Source organism: Tamandua tetradactyla, chromosome 15, assembly GCF_023851605.1.
Source record: "Tamandua tetradactyla isolate mTamTet1 chromosome 15, mTamTet1.pri, whole genome shotgun sequence".
Taxonomy (NCBI): domain Eukaryota; kingdom Metazoa; phylum Chordata; class Mammalia; order Pilosa; family Myrmecophagidae; genus Tamandua; species Tamandua tetradactyla.
The window spans coordinates 17,095,697-17,113,536 of NC_135341.1; positions in this window are offsets into that span (position 1 = coordinate 17,095,697).

A 17,840-nucleotide genomic window follows, 5' to 3' on the forward strand; every position below is an offset into this window, starting at 1 on the left:
TCAGGACTCATCTGGTCCAGGGACCCATCTGGAGGTTGTTTTGGAAAGTTTCCCTAGTGCATGGAACCTTTGTAGAATCATATATTGCCCTAGGTGTTCTTTAGGATTGGCTGGAATGGTTTTTGTTGGGGTTTGGCAAGTTATGATAGGTAGCAATGGATGACCATCTTTTAATCATTGCTCATTTTTCCATCTTTTGTTGCTGTTTTCACCTGCTTATATTTTATAACAGCTTTCTGGATATATAATTCACATATCATAAAATTTCCTTTTTAAATATTTACAATACAGTAGGTTTTAGTGTATTCACCTAAAGAATGTGAATATAGAGAGTTGTACAACCATTGCCACTAATTTCAAAACATTTTCATCACCCTAAAAAGAAATGCCACACACATTTAGCCATTATTCCCCATTTCCCTCCTCCCTTGTTAATCTACTTTTTGTCTATATAGATTTGTGTATTCCCGAAATTTTATGGAAATAGAATAAAATAATATGTGACCTTTATGCCTGGCTTCTTTTATTCAGCTTAATGTTTTCAAGGTTCATCCGTACAGTAGCATGTATCAGTACTTCATTCCTTTTTATGGACAAATAATAGTCCATTATATTGGTATACCGTATTTGTTGATCTGTTCACCAGTTGATAGACATTTGGGCTGTTTTAACTTTTCAGCTATTATGAACAATACTGCTGTGAAAGTTCATATACAATTTTTTTTTATTTGTGTGGATACATGTTTCCAATTCTCTTGAGTATATACCTAAAAGTAGAATTGCTGTGTCCTACGGTAATTCCATGTTTGACTTTTTTTACTAGCAAAGTTATAGGTTTAAAAAAAAATGTATAAAATTCAGAGTTCCCATGCAGTTTTCCCTATTACATTAAACACACACAGTTTTCTCTATTATTAATACTCTGCATTAGGGTAGTACCTTTGTGACAATTGACAGAACAGCATCTGGTACAATTGACAGTATTATTATAACTATACTATTAAATGTAGTCCATATTTAGGGGAGGCCACGATGGCTCAGCAGGCAGAGGTCTCGCCTGCCATGCCCAAGACCTGGGTTCAATTCCCGGTGCCTGCCCACATAAAAAAAAAAATACACACACACACACACAGTCTGTAGTTTACACTAGGGTTCATTTTTTGAATTGTATAGTCCTATATTTTTTAAAAACTTTGTTCTTGTAATATATACAACCTAAAATTTCCCTTTTTAACCGTATTTAATTATATAATTCAGAGACATTAGTTATATTCACAATGTTGTGTTACCATCACCGCCATCCATTACCAAAACTTCTCCATTATCTCAAACACAAACGCTGTACCAGTTAAGCATTAACTCCACATTCCATATCCTTCCATGACCCTGGTAACCTGTGTTCTAGTTTCTGACTCTGTGAATTTATTTATTCTAATTATTTCATGTCAGTGAGATCATACAATATTTGTCCTTTTGTTTCAGGCTTATTTTACTCAACATAATGTCCTCAAGGCTTATCCATATTGTCACATGTATCAGCACTCCATTCTTTTTTTTTAAATTTATTTATTAATTAGAAAACAATAACAACAAACAAAAACATTAACATATCATTCTGTTCTACATATATAATCAGTAATTCTCAATATCATCATATAGTTGCATAGTCATCATGTCTTAGAACGTTTGCATCAATTCAGAAAAAGAAATAAAACAAAAACAGAAAAAAAGAATATACATACCATACCCCTTACCCCTCACTTTCATTGATCACTAGCATTTCAAACTAAATTTATTTTAACATTTGTTCTCCCTATTATTTATTTTTATTCCATATGTTCTACTCGTCTGTTGACAAGGTAGATAAAAGGAGCATCAGATACAAGGTTTTCACAATCACACAGTCACATTGTGAAAGCTGTATCATTATTCAATCATCCTCAAGAAACATGGCTACTGGAACACAGCTCTACATTTTCAGGCAGTTCCCTCCAGCCTCTCCATTACATCTTGGACAACAAGGTGATATCTACTTAATGCATAAGAATAACCTCCAGGATAACCTCTAGACTCTGTTTGGAATCTCTCACCCATTGACACTTTGTCTCATTTCACTCTTCCCCCTTTTGGTTGAGAAGGTTTTCTCAATCCCTTGATGCTAAGTCTTAGCTCATTCTAGGGTTTTTCTCAATCCCTTGACGCTGAGTCTCAGCTCATTCTAGGATTTCTGTCCCATGTTGCCAGGAAGGTCCACACCCCTGGGAGTCATGTCCCACGTAGACAGGGGGAGAGTGGTGAGATAGCTCGTTGTGTTGGCTGGGGAGAGAGACCACATCTGAGCAACAAAAGAGGCTCTCTTGGGAGTGACTCTTAGGCCTAAATTTTAAGTAGACTTGACCTATCCTTTGTGGGGTTAAGTTTCATATGAACAAACACCAAGACTGGGGGCTCTGCCTATAGCTTTGGTTGTGTACCCTGCTTGTGAGAATATCAAGAATTCAACTTGGGGAAGTTGAATTTCTCCCTATTCTCACCATTCCCCAAAGGGGACTTTGCAAATACTTTTCCACTCACTGATTGAATCACTCTGGGATTCATCAGCACTCCATTCTTTTTAATTACAGAACAGTATTCCATCGTACCACATTCTGTTTATTCCTTCATTGATTGATGGACACTGGGGTTGCTTTCAGCTTTTGGCTATGATAAACTTTTGAGGGGCTCACCAAACTGTTTTCTACCATGGCTGCACTATTTTACATTCCCATCCACAGTATATGAAAGCCCCAGTTTCTTTACATTCTCATCAGTACTTATCTTTTTGACATAGCCATCTAGTGGGTATGAAGTGGTATCTCACTGTGATTATGATTTTCCCCTAATTACTAATGATGTTGAGCAATTTTTATGTGCTTATTGGCCACTGTACATCTTTGGAAGAATGTCTGTTCAGATCCTTTGTTTATTTTTAAATTAGGTTATTTGTCTTTTTATTATTGAGAGGTAAGTGTTCTTTATATATTCTGGATACAATTTAACCTAATATTCCTGTGTCTGTTTCAATATTTCCAACAAGGAAAACAATGTAGTAACACAAATCTGTAATAAGTACAAATTCAAAGGATGTGGGACAGGGGACTGTTTAGGTTTCTATTGAACCTCACTTCTCACAGGAAGAATCAGTAAGGCCTGAAAGTGACTACAGATGGAATGACCAAAATATCTTTCTACAACATTTATTCATCTGTCCAGGAATGACAAATGATAAACACTCTTTCATATAGTAGTCATTCTCTACATACTTGACATCGTTTGCAGATACAGAAATGAACAAAACAGTCCCATGCCTTAATGAGGTGCAGAACTAAAAGTGAAGAACTAAACAAGAAAGCTCAAAGTGCCATGGAGGCTCAGGAGAAGGATGTCACCTGAACTTGGGCTGGGGAAGAAGAGCCAGGAAGTCTGTAGAAGAAGAGATGTCTAAACTGAGTGCCAATGGGGTATGCGTATTACCAAGATTTAGAGTAACTGAGAGTCAGAGACAAAATAGCATATTCAAGAACAAATTATATAGCATACCTCATGTGCTAGTTTGAAAGGATTTAGGTACCCTAGAAAAGCATGTTTTAATCCTAATCTACCTCATTTTGTTAAGGCAGCCATTTCTTCTAAACCCTATTCAGTACTATAGGTTGGAAGCTTGATTACGTTATCTCCACTGAGATGTGACTCAATCAATTGTGGGTATTAAACTTGATTAGATGGAGACATGTCTCCACCCATTCTTTGTGGGTCCTGATTAGTTCACTGGAATCCGATAAAAGAGGAGACATTTTGGAGAGAGTTTCTTTTGGGAATGAGGAGAGAGCCACAGAACCACAACAGAATGACAAGAGAACCAGAGTCTACCAGCCAGTGATTTGGGAGATGAAGAAGGAAAACGCCTCCCGGGGAGCTTCATGAAGCAAGATGCCTGAAGAGAAAGCTAGCTGACACTGCCATGTTCACCATGTGCCTTTGCAGCTAAGAGAGAAATGCTGAACATTATCGGCCTTCTTGAACCAAGGTATCTTTCCCTGGATGCCTTAGATGGGACATTTCTATAGACTTGTTTTAATTTGGACAATTTCATAGCCTTAGAACTGTAAACTAGCAACTTATTAAATTTCCATTTTTAAAAGCTGTTCTGTTTCTGGTATATTGCATTTTGGCAGCTAGCAAACTAGAACATCTGATCTTTAGAGCTTGATGAAGATTGAAGGTATATACCAGGGGTCAGCAAACCATAGCCATTGGGCAAGTTCCACCTGCCCTTGTTTTTTGTAAATAAAGTTTTATTGTAACACATTCTCTCCCATTCATTTACATATTATACTACAATGGAAGGTTGAGAAGTTGTGACAGACCATATGACTCACAATGTTTAAAATATTTACCTGGCCCTTAACAGGTAAATATTTTAGGGGCAGAAAAAGTTTGTTGATTCTTGATATATAGAAGCAGTGTGACAGGGACTAAGAAGACATATGCAAGACTTTGGATTTTATCCTGAGAGTAAGAAAGTGTCACAGTGTCTAAAGAAGAGGATGGCATAATCCAACCAGCCCTTTGGAAAGATCTTGATGGCAGTGGGGTAGAGAATGATTCAAAGGATCAGACCTAAGACAAGGAGACCAGTTTGGATAACTGCAGGTGTAAACCGGGCAAGAGATAGTAGTGGCCTGAACTACAGTTACAGCTGGAGGAAATAAACAAGAGGGACAGAGATTTAAGAAACAGACTTGACAGGACATTTACCTGGAAGTAGGTGCTGATGACGAGAGAGGAGTCAAGGATACCAGCCAAGCCTGCTGGCTTGAGAAAACAGATGCCTGCTGGTAACAAATAGCAGGAGAGGGAGCAGATAATGAATTGTGTCTACTCTGAGTTGGATTTTGCAGGGGATGCTTTAGAAACATAATCTTTAATGGTTAATGCAACAGTTCAGTATAAATGTCAAGTGGTGCTTCTTAAAGCGTTGTTTCTGGATAGCAGTATCAGCATCCCCTGGGAACTCATTAGAAATGTCTATTTGTGGGCCCCACCCAAGACTTTCTGAATTATAAACTCTAGGGGCAGGGCCCAGGATCTGTGTTTTAACAAAACCCTCCGTGTGACTCTGCTGCATGCTAACACTGGAGAGCTACAGGGATATTGGCATGAGAGTGAACTTTGGATTCTGTCCACCTGGTTTAAAATCCAAATTCTATCACCCATTATCCATGTGAAACTGGCAAGTTACCTAACCACCATGCTTCGTTCCATCATTTATAAGCCAGGTACAATAATAGTTCCTCTTCATAAGATTGTTGATAATAAAATGTAAAACACGCAGAACAGCATCTGGTACATAAGCACTCAAAAAGCATCCATTATTACTTGCTATAATGATCCCATTTCACAGATGGAAAACTGAAGTTAAGAGAATAAGAGGAACATGGAGGTTCTACTAACTGAAGAAGGATTTGAATTTAGGGCCCTTGGTTCCAAAGTCCCCAGGCACTCAGAAGATGGATCAGGCTGTTTCAAAGAGGGCTGAGACTGGGTACATATTCCCAAACAAGACTGACTACATTCAAATTTAAAGTGTTCTTAAGTGATTTTTTTCAGCAAAAGCAACCATTGATTTGGGTATCATCAAAGATGAGTTGGATTAGGAGCTTTGCCCCTTATCTATCAGCCTATGGTCAGTAAACCCTTTCAAGAGCCACAATCCTTCCATGAGAGCAACAAAAGATCTCTGTAGCACTGCTCATCGAAGAGATGTAATTTTTAAAGTTTCTGCTAAGCCTTGGAAAAATCTGTAAAAACAAGTGAGAGACCCCAGGGACAGGCTGATACGGGAGTAATAATAGAACCTGTGTCCTAGGGCTGTCTTGAGGATTAAATAAGACCGTGAATGCAGAATGTTTCACAGTACAGGGTCTGTGAAATTAGCATGTTCTCAATAAGCAGCAGCTATGTATAAAGGAAAGTAGTTCAAATGAACCAGGGACAGACCTGTTGCTAACTCTGGGAGAAGGGTAAGAAGTCTCAGAAATGGATCCAAGGAAATTTTATGTGCATATGTATGTATTTATATAGAGATGGATATATGTGTATATATGTTTGCAAATATACCTAAGTACATGTGTGCATGTATAAATATACACATATACATATAAAACACATGAACACATAATGTCCACCTGTGGAAATACACACCCTAACATATATACACACATATGGGACACAGAGAAAAAATCAGTCCCTTCTATATTGAGGCCTATCACATGTGCCAACCCCAACCTTTTGGCAAAGGTCAAACTACCAGTTTCCTCAGATGCTGAGCTGGAGGTTTGAGGACTGCCAGGCCAATTGCTTTGACTATGCAATCTGTGAGTTGTAGTGGAATTAATCAAACAAAATAAGTAGCCAGAGGGGCGACTTCAACTTTTTCAATAACTAAAATCTGCATTTTGGGTGGCATCTCCCTTGGTGTCATTTTCTATGATTGACACTTTTGTGACTTTTTCTTGAGAGACTCTAGGCAAGCGAATATCTGTTTTTTCTAAATGGGGTGTCTCAGACCTGTGTTCACATCCTTTCTGCCACTCATTGGCTGCGTGCTCTTCAGCCAGTTGCTTAACCTCCCCAACCTGGAATTTGCTTATCTGAAAAATGAAATAATAAAATAATAAAAGTGAAAGAATGAAGGCAAGCTGCTTCTTACAGTGCCTACCTCATAGTAAAGGCTTAGGAAAGGGTGGCAGTTATTATTTTAATTCCCATTTTCATTATTTTGTACAGCTGAGGAAACTGGAGTGAAATGGGACAATATTTAGACTTCATGCTTTAGGATTATTGTAAGGAATGATATAGATAGACAGTGCGTTGAATCCTTAAATGAATGGACAAGTAGTAGGTGACGGTAACTGCTAGCTAACATACCTTCTCAGTGTGCCAACTCTTTACAGGCTTAACCTGGAATGAGGACAGGGCTGTTTCTAGACTGAAATACAATGGGCAGGTAGAAAACTACTAGTTAGGGTACTTCTTAGAAGTAATGGCTGTTTGCCCAACAAGAACATAAAGTTTTTCAGGGCATGTTCTCATCAACTTCTGGGCCGAAGCTATGTTTGTCTTCTAGCTTAATTTGACGGATTATTTTAAAAGGGCGGTTTTGGTCACACTGAAAAAAAAATTATCAAAATGTGCTAAGAAAAGGATATTTGGGGCTGTCTGGAGCACTAACAATGCCTTCCTCAAATAACCCTATTGTGCAGCCACTCCTTATCAGTCCTGCCAGGAGCTCCATTAATCACCTCTAAATTGACTATTATGTCATCATCAGGCACTGGAATGACAAATAATCTGGGGCAACCTCATGGATTCTAAGGAGATAAGTTTTCTCACTGTTTCAATTCAAAAATAAAAATAAAAAATTTAAGAGCAGTGCTAAATTTATACCCTAGATTTTTAATTTTTCCTTTTTTTTTTTTTTTAAGCAATAAGCAGAGTCAGAGGAAGTCAGTTCCTGGTTCCTGACATAATGGCAGTGGGTGAAATGCAGTTAGCTCTGAGATGCTCTTATTATTTTAGACTCTGTTTGGTACTACATGCTGGGAGACAAGAACTTTACCTGCTGAGTAATACCTTCTTTTACAGGTGTCTTCCAGGGACAGCTAAGGAATAAGAAAAGGAAGAGATGGGAAACTAGTGGGCCTTCCCAGGCCATGAATTATGATACTGTCAGATTTCAAAAGTGATTCTCTGTGACAGTCACTCCATCTCATCCTTCTTAGCAGATGGAAGGGAAAAGTTATTTAAGGATAGTGTTATGTACCCTTCATGAATTATGCATCTTAAACAAACTTGCATGAACCAGAGCACTCTAGTGGAAGCCTTTTAGCCAGATGGAAGCCACAAAAGAGCCCCTCTACAGATGTCTACAATGGTTTTTTAAAGTTACGTTCATCTCTAACATCAGGACAGAGACTCTCCAGCCCTCACTCCCATTCACTTGTTAGTTCTGATCCACTCCCATTGCCCCACGGATGACCATCTCACAGCTTTTTTCATCCTAGAGCTTTTAAGAAGCTGTACTCATTGAAATGAGAATTACTAGGATGGCTGATTTCTTGTTTCAGGGACTATGAGCAAGTCAGAACAATGCTCCGTGGGCTTCTGAGTGCCAGAGCTGCCCTAAGGCATAGATTCTAAATGAGAAAGAGAGCGAGCCCAGTGTTGTTCAAGAAGAGGCCAAGGGTGGAGAGAAATAATGGAAAGGAGGAAGGGTATTTGAAGAACAGTAAATGCCACCCTAACTAAGGTGTTAATGACCTGTGCCAGGTTATTAGCTGCTCACCTCAATGCAACACTCTGGGTTTTGGTGTGATGGATAAATTGGAGCATTAAGAACACCCCTGAACTAGGAGTCAAAATATATGCCTCTGAAACACTGTCACCTATAGGATACCCAGTAATTGGTAACTAAAATGAACTGTATTGGATTTATTTGAATAGAAATAATTTATTTGCCTTTAGCACTTACTCTCCCAAGTGTCTTGGGGGCAATACTACTAACATTTATTGAATATTTAATATGTGGTAGGCATTTTAGGTTTGCACATGCATTGTCACCTTTAATCCTCTCAATCACTCTATAACATAGGTATTTCCTATTTTGTTAAATGAGAAAACTGAGACTCAGAGGAGGTTAAGCAACTTTTCAGAGTCATATAGTTAGGAAGCAACAGAACTGTGATTGGAACCCAATGAACTTCTATTTTACCAGCCCCTTTAAAGATTCTGCCATACTGTCTAGCTCAAGTCCCTCAACTTGTCATAGAGTGATCATAATCCATGCCTCATAAGGTTTCCACTGGGTACCTTTGACTGGGTTCAAAGTAATATAATAATAACAACAGCCACAACAACTGACCCAGGCTCAAAGTCAGCTGCCAATTGCTGTCAAAATGAAGGGCATCATTATAATTTGTTAAACTCAGTCTATAATCATGGTTAAAGAGAACAGGTTTTGGAGGCCTGGATTTGAGTAATTTTGCCTCTTCCTAGATGTGTGACTTTGAGCAAATTATTTAACTTCTCTGAGCCTCAGTTGCACCATTTGAAAACTGTGGATAATAGTGGTTCCTACCTCATAGGGATTTTCTTAAGTGAGATAATGTCTGTAAAAGGTATAGCGTTGAGCCTTGGACACATGGTAAGCATTCAGGAAAGAGAACTTCTATTAATATTATTTTCCTGTCCCTGCAAGCTAGCTCTCTCCAGAGGTGGCCTATAAATCGGGAGCTAGAGGTTTCCACGCCTGTTCCCGAGCAGTTCACAAACGACAATCACTCTGATTACTTTGCTGGAGCAATGGATGGCTAGCCTGGGAATTAGTGCAGGAGACTTCTGGATCTTCTTGATAGCTAGATTGACAGGAGCAACGATTGTTCAGCTTCTGATCATCACTTCACCTGAATCACCCAATCAATGAGATGTATCTTGTTTTAGTATAAGAAATTCAATGTCTCTTCTTATGACTCTTATTTAAGGAACTGTTGCTAACAGCTGTGCTTCCTTAGAAAAATAAACCTACCTTTTGTTTTCATTTTGGCCCTTGAAATGCCTCTTATAATGATTAAAAATCTAATTTGTAGTTCAAAAGAAGGTACTATATGACCTACTTAGGAATATATTCCTTTTAGATAGTCTCTTGAGATACAATGTTGTGTTCATTCATTTAATGAAATGTTTACTAAGCACGTGCTATATCTGCCAGCTACTTGTTATATTAAATTGAGTATGGCATGGGCATGGCCTTGAGGCACCATTGGTCTTGTTGGAGAGGTAAATCTTAGCAAGGTAGTTGTCCTGATTTTTTGTCTGGATGTTCCTGTCCTAACTAACTCCTTCCTAAGCTCCAACTTTCAAGAAGTGGCCAGAATGAGATTTCTAAGATCATGTTACTCCCCAAGGAGTCCATTCAGTGGCTTTTCAATGACTTCCAAAAAAAGAGTCCAATCTCTTGGTATGCCACATGAGATCCTGTATTGTACCCTAATCCTTGCCTCATCCTCTCCTGAAACCTCCTCTAGCTACTGAGAACAGGGTACAGCTCCCTACCAGGAAGGAGGATATTTCATGTCCACCGAATACCCCTGGTAGGAGGCTCTGAGGCTCCATCCCCAGTGTGTGCCTAAATATCCAGACTCATCTTTCACATCTGCTGCTAAATCATCATCTCCGTGAATACTTCAGGCCATAAATTTCATTCACCCTAGGGACACTACTGCGTTGAAGCCTTAGGGACCCCCATAAAGTCTTCTTTCACTTGATTATGATTTTTATCACATATTTGCTTATATATCTGTCTTCCGTCCTACATCCAGTCCTAGCTGTATAAGAGGAGTTGAATGAATGAAATAAAATATATAACACATATTTTAAAACCACAAATTAATGCCCCTGGTCCCCTAAAGGTGATATTGATGATTAAACAAAATCTAAAATTTTCCCTGTATGTTGAATGTGCGGGACACTTAAGTGATTTGGACAAGGTCAAGAGAAGTGGCAGAGTTGGGATGTGGGATTCAGAAATCCAAACTCTGAGCTATATACCTCTGTAGTTTGGAGTATTTTGCCCCTATTCCTGACCTATCATCCGACTTCTGATCTCAATTATGGATAATTAGGATATGATATGAAATTGAGGTCCATTGGCCAGATGTGAGAGGAAAGCATTTATCTGAGAATTTGGACATTTAAAAGATTTAACAGTTGAGCATTTGGCAATATAAGGTGATATTATCAAAGTCTCATCTCTGTGAAGTATACAGTAGTGAAAATAGCACTGATCTTAGTTTTAGAAAGCCTTCTAACCAGGTGTTTGTTTTTTTAATTAATTTTTTTTGTTAGAGAAGTTATAGGTTTATAGAACAATTGTCCGTGAAACACAGGATTCCCTTATACCACCTGTTTCAATTTGCTAAAGCTGCCAGGAATGCAATATACCAGAAATAAATTGGCTTTTATAAAGGGGATTTATTAGGTTATAAATTAACAGTTCTATGGCCATGAAAATGTCTACATCAAGGCATCCAGAGAAAGACACCTTGATTCTGAAAAAGGCTGCTAGCAACCAGGGTTCCTCTGTCACATTGGAAGGCACTTGGTGATGTCTGCTGGCCCGTCTCTCCAAAATGTCTCTAGGCTTCTATGTGTCCTTGCTTGTTCCTCACAGGGTATCTCTGTCTCTGAGGTCTTTCCAAAATGGCTCTGCTTGTTATTCTCTTGCAAAGGACTCCTTCAGTAAAGATGATTGAGACCCATGACTTTGAATTGGGTTGGTTACATCACTATGGAAACAACATAATCAAAAGGCCCCATCCACAATAGGTCTGGACCCAAAAGAATGAATTAGAAGAATGTGGCTTTTCTGGGGTACATTACAGTTTCAAACCGGCACACCAACCTACCACCAACACTTGCACTGGTGTGGAAAATTTGTTACAATTGATGGTAACACTTTTTTTGTAATTCTATTTTTTTTTAACAGTAGTTACATTTGTTACAATTCATGAAAGATTAATAAAGTAGTACTATTAACTATTGTCCATACTAGGGGTATTTTGCCCCTATTCCTGACCATACATTTTTAAAAGATTTAGTTAACATCTAAGGAGAAAAACATTTCATTTGTTCAACCTTAGTTCCAGTAAGCTGAGCAAAACAAAATGTATTTACACAAAAGGTGGGGCAAAGAGGGGAAAGCTTTGGATCATTTTTAGCACACTGCACAAAAGCACACCACGTTTGTGATTTATCACATCTCTGGAGGGACATGGGTGTGGCTGAAGCCAAATCTAAATACAAAGTACATTCTAACAAAGTCTTCCTGTAAAAATATGTTCCTATGTTTTTGGTTCAAGAAAGCAAATAAAAAATACAGACAATGTGGGAGAATACCTGTGAATAACGATGGGGACAAGTGAGATATTGGCAATCAAGTGTTTTATAAAACTAACAAGTGAACCACAAAGATAAAGAAACACAAACAAAACAAAATAGTCTTTGGGTCCACAGTTGCTCCTAAAAAGCCTTTCCTGACAACTCAGACAGCCCTCTCAGATTTGAGTTGTTTCCTTTCCTCCTAACCTCAGAGAGATGAAATGGTTGTTTAATGCCATGTAGCTAGCTCACTGCCAAGCTGAGTTACATGGACTCTCATGTGTGTGTCCTTTGTACTCAAATTTTCTATTTCATTGGGGAAGGACATTCTCAAAAATTGTCAAATTTCAGTGACATTTGTTAAAAGAATACCTTTAATGTGTAAGGCTGAAAAGCTGAGAAATTGAATTTACTCTTGTGGCTACCTAGTTTTCACTAGGACAGGCAAATGATTTTTTTCAAACACTTGTTTAAAACAAAATCTGGAAAGTGGAAAGTATGATTTGGTAGTATTAATAAACCAAAGTGTTTTGGCTTTTAAATTTAACACTTGTCAAGTTAGAGAGTTTGTGTGTGTGTGCATATATATCTATATGTGTACATGCATATATAGACAAATACTTGTGTAAATGCTCTCTCAGATGAAGGTTTCTTCAGGGAATGTTGATTGAAGGCATGTATCACAGCATGGCACTAGAACTACAATTCTATTCTATTTTATGAATAAAACTACATAATGCTTTAGATAGGGTAATTGGGGCACTAATTTAACTCATGGTGGTGAAGGGCTGTCAGGAAAATCATCTCTGAGAGTTGAAAGAAGTCTAGACTCAAAGTCCTCAGACATGAAGTAGAATTAACCGACTGGGTGCGGGAGGAGGGAGTCGGTGATTACAGAGGGAACCACACAGATAAAAGTCCCGAGGCTGGAGGGACTTTGGCTCACAGGAGGAAATAAGCGGTCAACAGGGTTACAGAGGACAAAAGAGGGTGAGGTCACTGGAAAAGAGGAAAGGTATATTAGGAGCCAATTCATGCACCCTCAGAAAGGTCCCTCCACCTGCACTTTAAGTTCTAAAAGGCCAGAAGTTGGCCTTGGACAATGTACTAAATTGATAAGCATCAACATGTTGATTTATTAAATCAAAATGTATAGCACTATTTCCTTCCTTTCAGTTAGGACACCCTCACAGATCTGAAGGCTGCTTAATCTAACCAAGCTATTTTACATCCCATTTTCCTGTTCCCCACAGGAACAGAGACTGCAAGCAATGGAATCCAGGAGCAAGGGACCAGCAGATGCCAGCCACATGCCTTCCCAGCTGACAGAGGTTTTCCAGACTTAATTGATCTTTCTTGAATTAAGGTATTGGTACCTAGATGCCTTCGTTTGGATTTTTCATTGGCTTAGAACAATAAAGTTTTAACTAATTAAATTCCCTTTATAAAAAACCTTTTATTTCTGGTATATTGCATTCTGGCAGCTTAACAAACTAATACACTCATCTACCCATGCACTGGATAATGGGAATATCAGTCACAAGGTTCTGACAGTCACACAATCACACAATAAAAGTTATATAGTTATAGACTCATTATTGAACATAAAGACTACTGGATTACAGTTCAACAATTCAGGTACTTCCTTCGGGATATTCGGATACACTAGAAACTAAAAAGAAATATCTATATAATGAGTCAGCTGTCATAATCATTTGCTAAATCCTAATTTCTCAGTTATACCTCCTTCCCTCATTTGATCTTTCTCTCCATCTTCAGGGATATCTGGGCAATAACCATTTAACTTCATACTGGAAAGGGGTGTGGACCTTACGAGGTAGAAGAATGGAACTGGTTTATGCTTTTTATCCAGGTGTTCAATATTGAGCAAGTTTCTTTTGTTTTTACTTCTCTGACCCTATTCTGTAAATCGAGGGGGATTTTTATCTGATTTCCCTTCCAGCTTTAAAGCCTCTTTATCTGTGTATTCATCCATTTAAAGTCAGCACATACTCTATGCCAGGCCCCAGGCCAGCTGCTGGGAAGAGTGTGATCATCTGGGCAGAGGCAATCCTGACATTTCTGTGCAGCTTGCCTTTAGATTTAATGACGTCCTATGAGTTTAACCTGCAAGAAAGCTGAGTTTAGAAGGTTAAGAGAGAATTTTACCTTCAGCCTAGCTAGACAAGCCCATATTTAATTGCTAATGAATACTAAAGCAAAAATGTCCAAACTGAGTGATTTTTCTTAAGTAAAAAGAGCAAAAGACTTCAGTTTGACCCTTAGAAGCCCCCCTTAATCATTTCTTTGATCAGAATTTTCCCAGAGGGTCTCTGTCAACTCCCTGGTATGTCTTCTTTGGCTTGCACCTGCCTCCAAGCAGACAGAGCAGAGGCAGGCTGTCAGGAGCTAGGCTTTGGAAAACGTGTTCTCTTAAATTATTACTGTGTCAGACTCACCTTTCACCAACTCATTGCTTTATCCTTCTTAGGGCAATTACTTTCTCCCCTTTCAGTTCTTTGGGGAAAGAACATTAAGATGGAGAAGTGTGTACCAAACCAGAGCTCCCCACAGCTTACAAATAAAACAGCTTGCAGATGTTTCTGTGTCATTCTGCACTTAGTTAGCTTAGTTAGCGTAGAAAACAGATTGCTAAGAAACTCTGCCTTTTTGTTTTACTGAAGAGTGGCAGTGGACTCAAGCATGTATTTCCCAATTCAGTTCATATCTTCTCTGCAGGATGTTGTAATTCTGATTTGTTCAGGAAGAAGTATGTGTATATTTATTATATATTCTCTGCCGACAAGTGTCTCTTACCTGAGTCATCTTGACTACCTATAAGATTGCAAATCTTACATTTGTTTTAATGTTGTAAATGTTTGTTTTCATTTTTAAGTATGCATTTGGGCAGAACAGGAGAACTCTCTACATAGGTCAGAAATTAGCAGGTGTGGTGATTTGTAGTTATATGGGACATCTGAGGCATTAAGTTAGACCATGATATGATTGCTTAGTTCTTTGAACGGTTTCAGCAAAAAACACAACCAGCAAATGGAAAGTTATTTGAATGTATGTGAAATTTCTTGTTTTACAGTTTCAGGCTTTTACCATCTAGTTGGGGTAGATGGCCTGTCCGTCCATCCAGCTGTCTTTCCAACAGCTTTTAGAGAGAATGACTGTAAGAGGTAGGCAGCATACTAGATTATGAGTATATGACTTTAAAAGCCATTGCCCCTGTCTTCTAGGAGTTTAGAGATAAGGTGTTGTCATTAACAACAAAAGGCAATGAATGCTACGTGACAAAAGACTCATGGCAATCACTTTGGGTGGGGGTCATCCAAGAAATTTCTTGGGAGTAGGATTTGAGTTGGAATTGGAGGATGTATAAGGTTTGAATAAACAAAGCAGAGAGAGAAAGGCAAGGAGGGCAGTGGAAAGCAGTGCTGCATCGCAGAGCTTGGTACAAGTTGGTGGGAAAAGTGTTGGAAGACTGAGCGCCTGATTGTGGAGGCCACCAACAGTGAACGGGTAGTTAGGCTGAGTCCTACAGGTAAGCGAATGCTGCACTCCTTAAAAACAAATTATATGAGCTATGTTATTTATAGTAATGAAAGAGAAAGAATATTGCAGCTCATCTCTCCTGTCAGATATTTTTTTAAATGTTTTTTAAATCCACATTGTTTAAAAAAAAATAAATCCACATTGTTGCTGGATATGAAATGGTTATTTCATTTGCCTCAAACAAAATCTGGCATTTCAACCAAGTATGTCACTGGCTTTATCACATAAATACGAAAATCAAGTCTGACCAAAGTGTGAGCTTAAGAGGGGGCTCCAGTCTGACGATACATGGTTAGAAACTGAGAATCTGCACTTCTAGATCTTATAAGGGTTAAAATATTTGACATGTTGAAACTAAAAAATTTCATATGATTCAATGTTTTTGACTAATTTGGCTAAGTAATCCAACATTTGATTAATTCTGTCCAGCAGTTAAAATATTGTTAAATGTCAACACAAACTTTAGGAGCTCTTTAGATCTCCTCCAAAACTGTATGCATTGTTTTCCCTCTGGGAGTTGTTCTGTTAATTAATTGAGACAACAATCTTCATGTATCTATCCCTTCTCAAATGAAAAGTGATGTTAAAAAATAGACACGCTTAAAGAGAGTTATCTTTCTTCAAATTACTAAAATGCATTTTAAATGTTCCTAATTTTGATCAGACAAGCAATTTGATTTCATTAGTTAAAGTTAGTGTATGTGTCCCGTTGTTCTTTGTCACTGTTCAGGGTTTTCAACCCCTCTTTAGCTTATTTTTTTTTTGGAGGGGATGGAAAAACAGATGTGCTGGTTCCCCATAGTTATCAAGTATGCATGATTGGAAATCCTTCTATCTGTGGAGACATGCAATGTACACAGATCTCATGAATGTTAAAAAGTTCTTGGTGTCTTCCTCAGAGAATTATCTGGGGACAAGAAACTATAGCCCATGGGTCAAATCCAGCCTGTTGCCTGTTTTTGTAAGTAAAACACAACCTATGTAAACAACCACACTTATCCCTTTATTATGTATTGTGTACAGCTGCTTCCATGCTGCAGTGGCAGAATTGAGGAGATGTGACAAAAACTGTATGGCCTAGAATATTTATTATCTGGCCCTTTCCAGAAAAAGTTTGCTGACCCCTGGGTTAAATGATATTGGCTCATTGGTGTTGTCACTGTTAGCAAACCTTGGTTTTACAGTATACATATATATTTCAGACTTTCACAGAACTTTGAGAAACATTCCATTTGAAACAACTTGCAGGATAGCGTATGCAAAAAGAAAGTTGCTTCAGAATGTAAATGTCCTCATGTAAATGGTAGTTATCAGTTTTCCATTAATATAGAGTTAGATTTTTTTTTAATTGTTTTTCCCCTCAGGAGCATGGACCATAGCTAAATTATTCTTGTGATCCCAAGAGTTTAGTGAAAAACAAGCCTCTGCACCATGGTGGCTGCTGTTGTTAACATAGATGTTATGCTAGTTAGCTAGCTGCCAGAATGCCATATACCAGAAACAGAATGGCTTTTAAAAGGGCGAATTTATTAAGTTGCAAGTTTATAGTTCTAAGGCCATAAAAATGTCCCAGTTAAAGCAACTCTGTAAAATGTCCAAATTAAGACATCAACAAGGAGTTACCTTCACTCAAGAAAAGGCAGTGAGGTTCAGGGTTTCTCTCTCAACCAGAAAAGCACATGGCAAACGTGGTGGCATCTGTGAGCTTTCTCTCCAGGTTTCTTGTTTCATGAAGCTCCCCTGGGGATGCTTTCCTTCTTCATCGGCCAAAGGTCTCTGGCTACCTGGGCTCTGTGGTTCTCGTGGCTCTCTTGTGGCTCAGAAGCTTTTTCCAAAATGTTTCCTCTTTAAAAGGATTCCAGTAAACTAATCAAGACCCACCACATTGGTTAATACCCACAATTGGGTGAGTCGCATCTCCGTGGAGCTAATCTAATAAAGCTTCCAACTACAGTACTGAGTAGGGATTAGAAGAAACAGTTGTCTCCACGAGATGGATCAGGATTAAAACATGACTTTTCTAGGGGGCATAATCCTTTCAAATGGGCGCATATAGCTTTTTCTTTTCATTTAAAAAATTTTTACAAACAAATCTTCCCCCACTCCCATCTCCCACCCTCTGGTAACATTTAGTTTGTTTTCTATCTCTAGAACTTTGCTATTTCTAGTCATCTCTTATAAGTGATAGTGTACAATATTAGGCTTTATTGCACCAGTTTTACAGTTGAAGAAGCTGCTTCCCCTAACTAGATGACACCGTAATACAGTAGAAAGCATCTCACCTCTGTCCCTGTTGTCTTTTC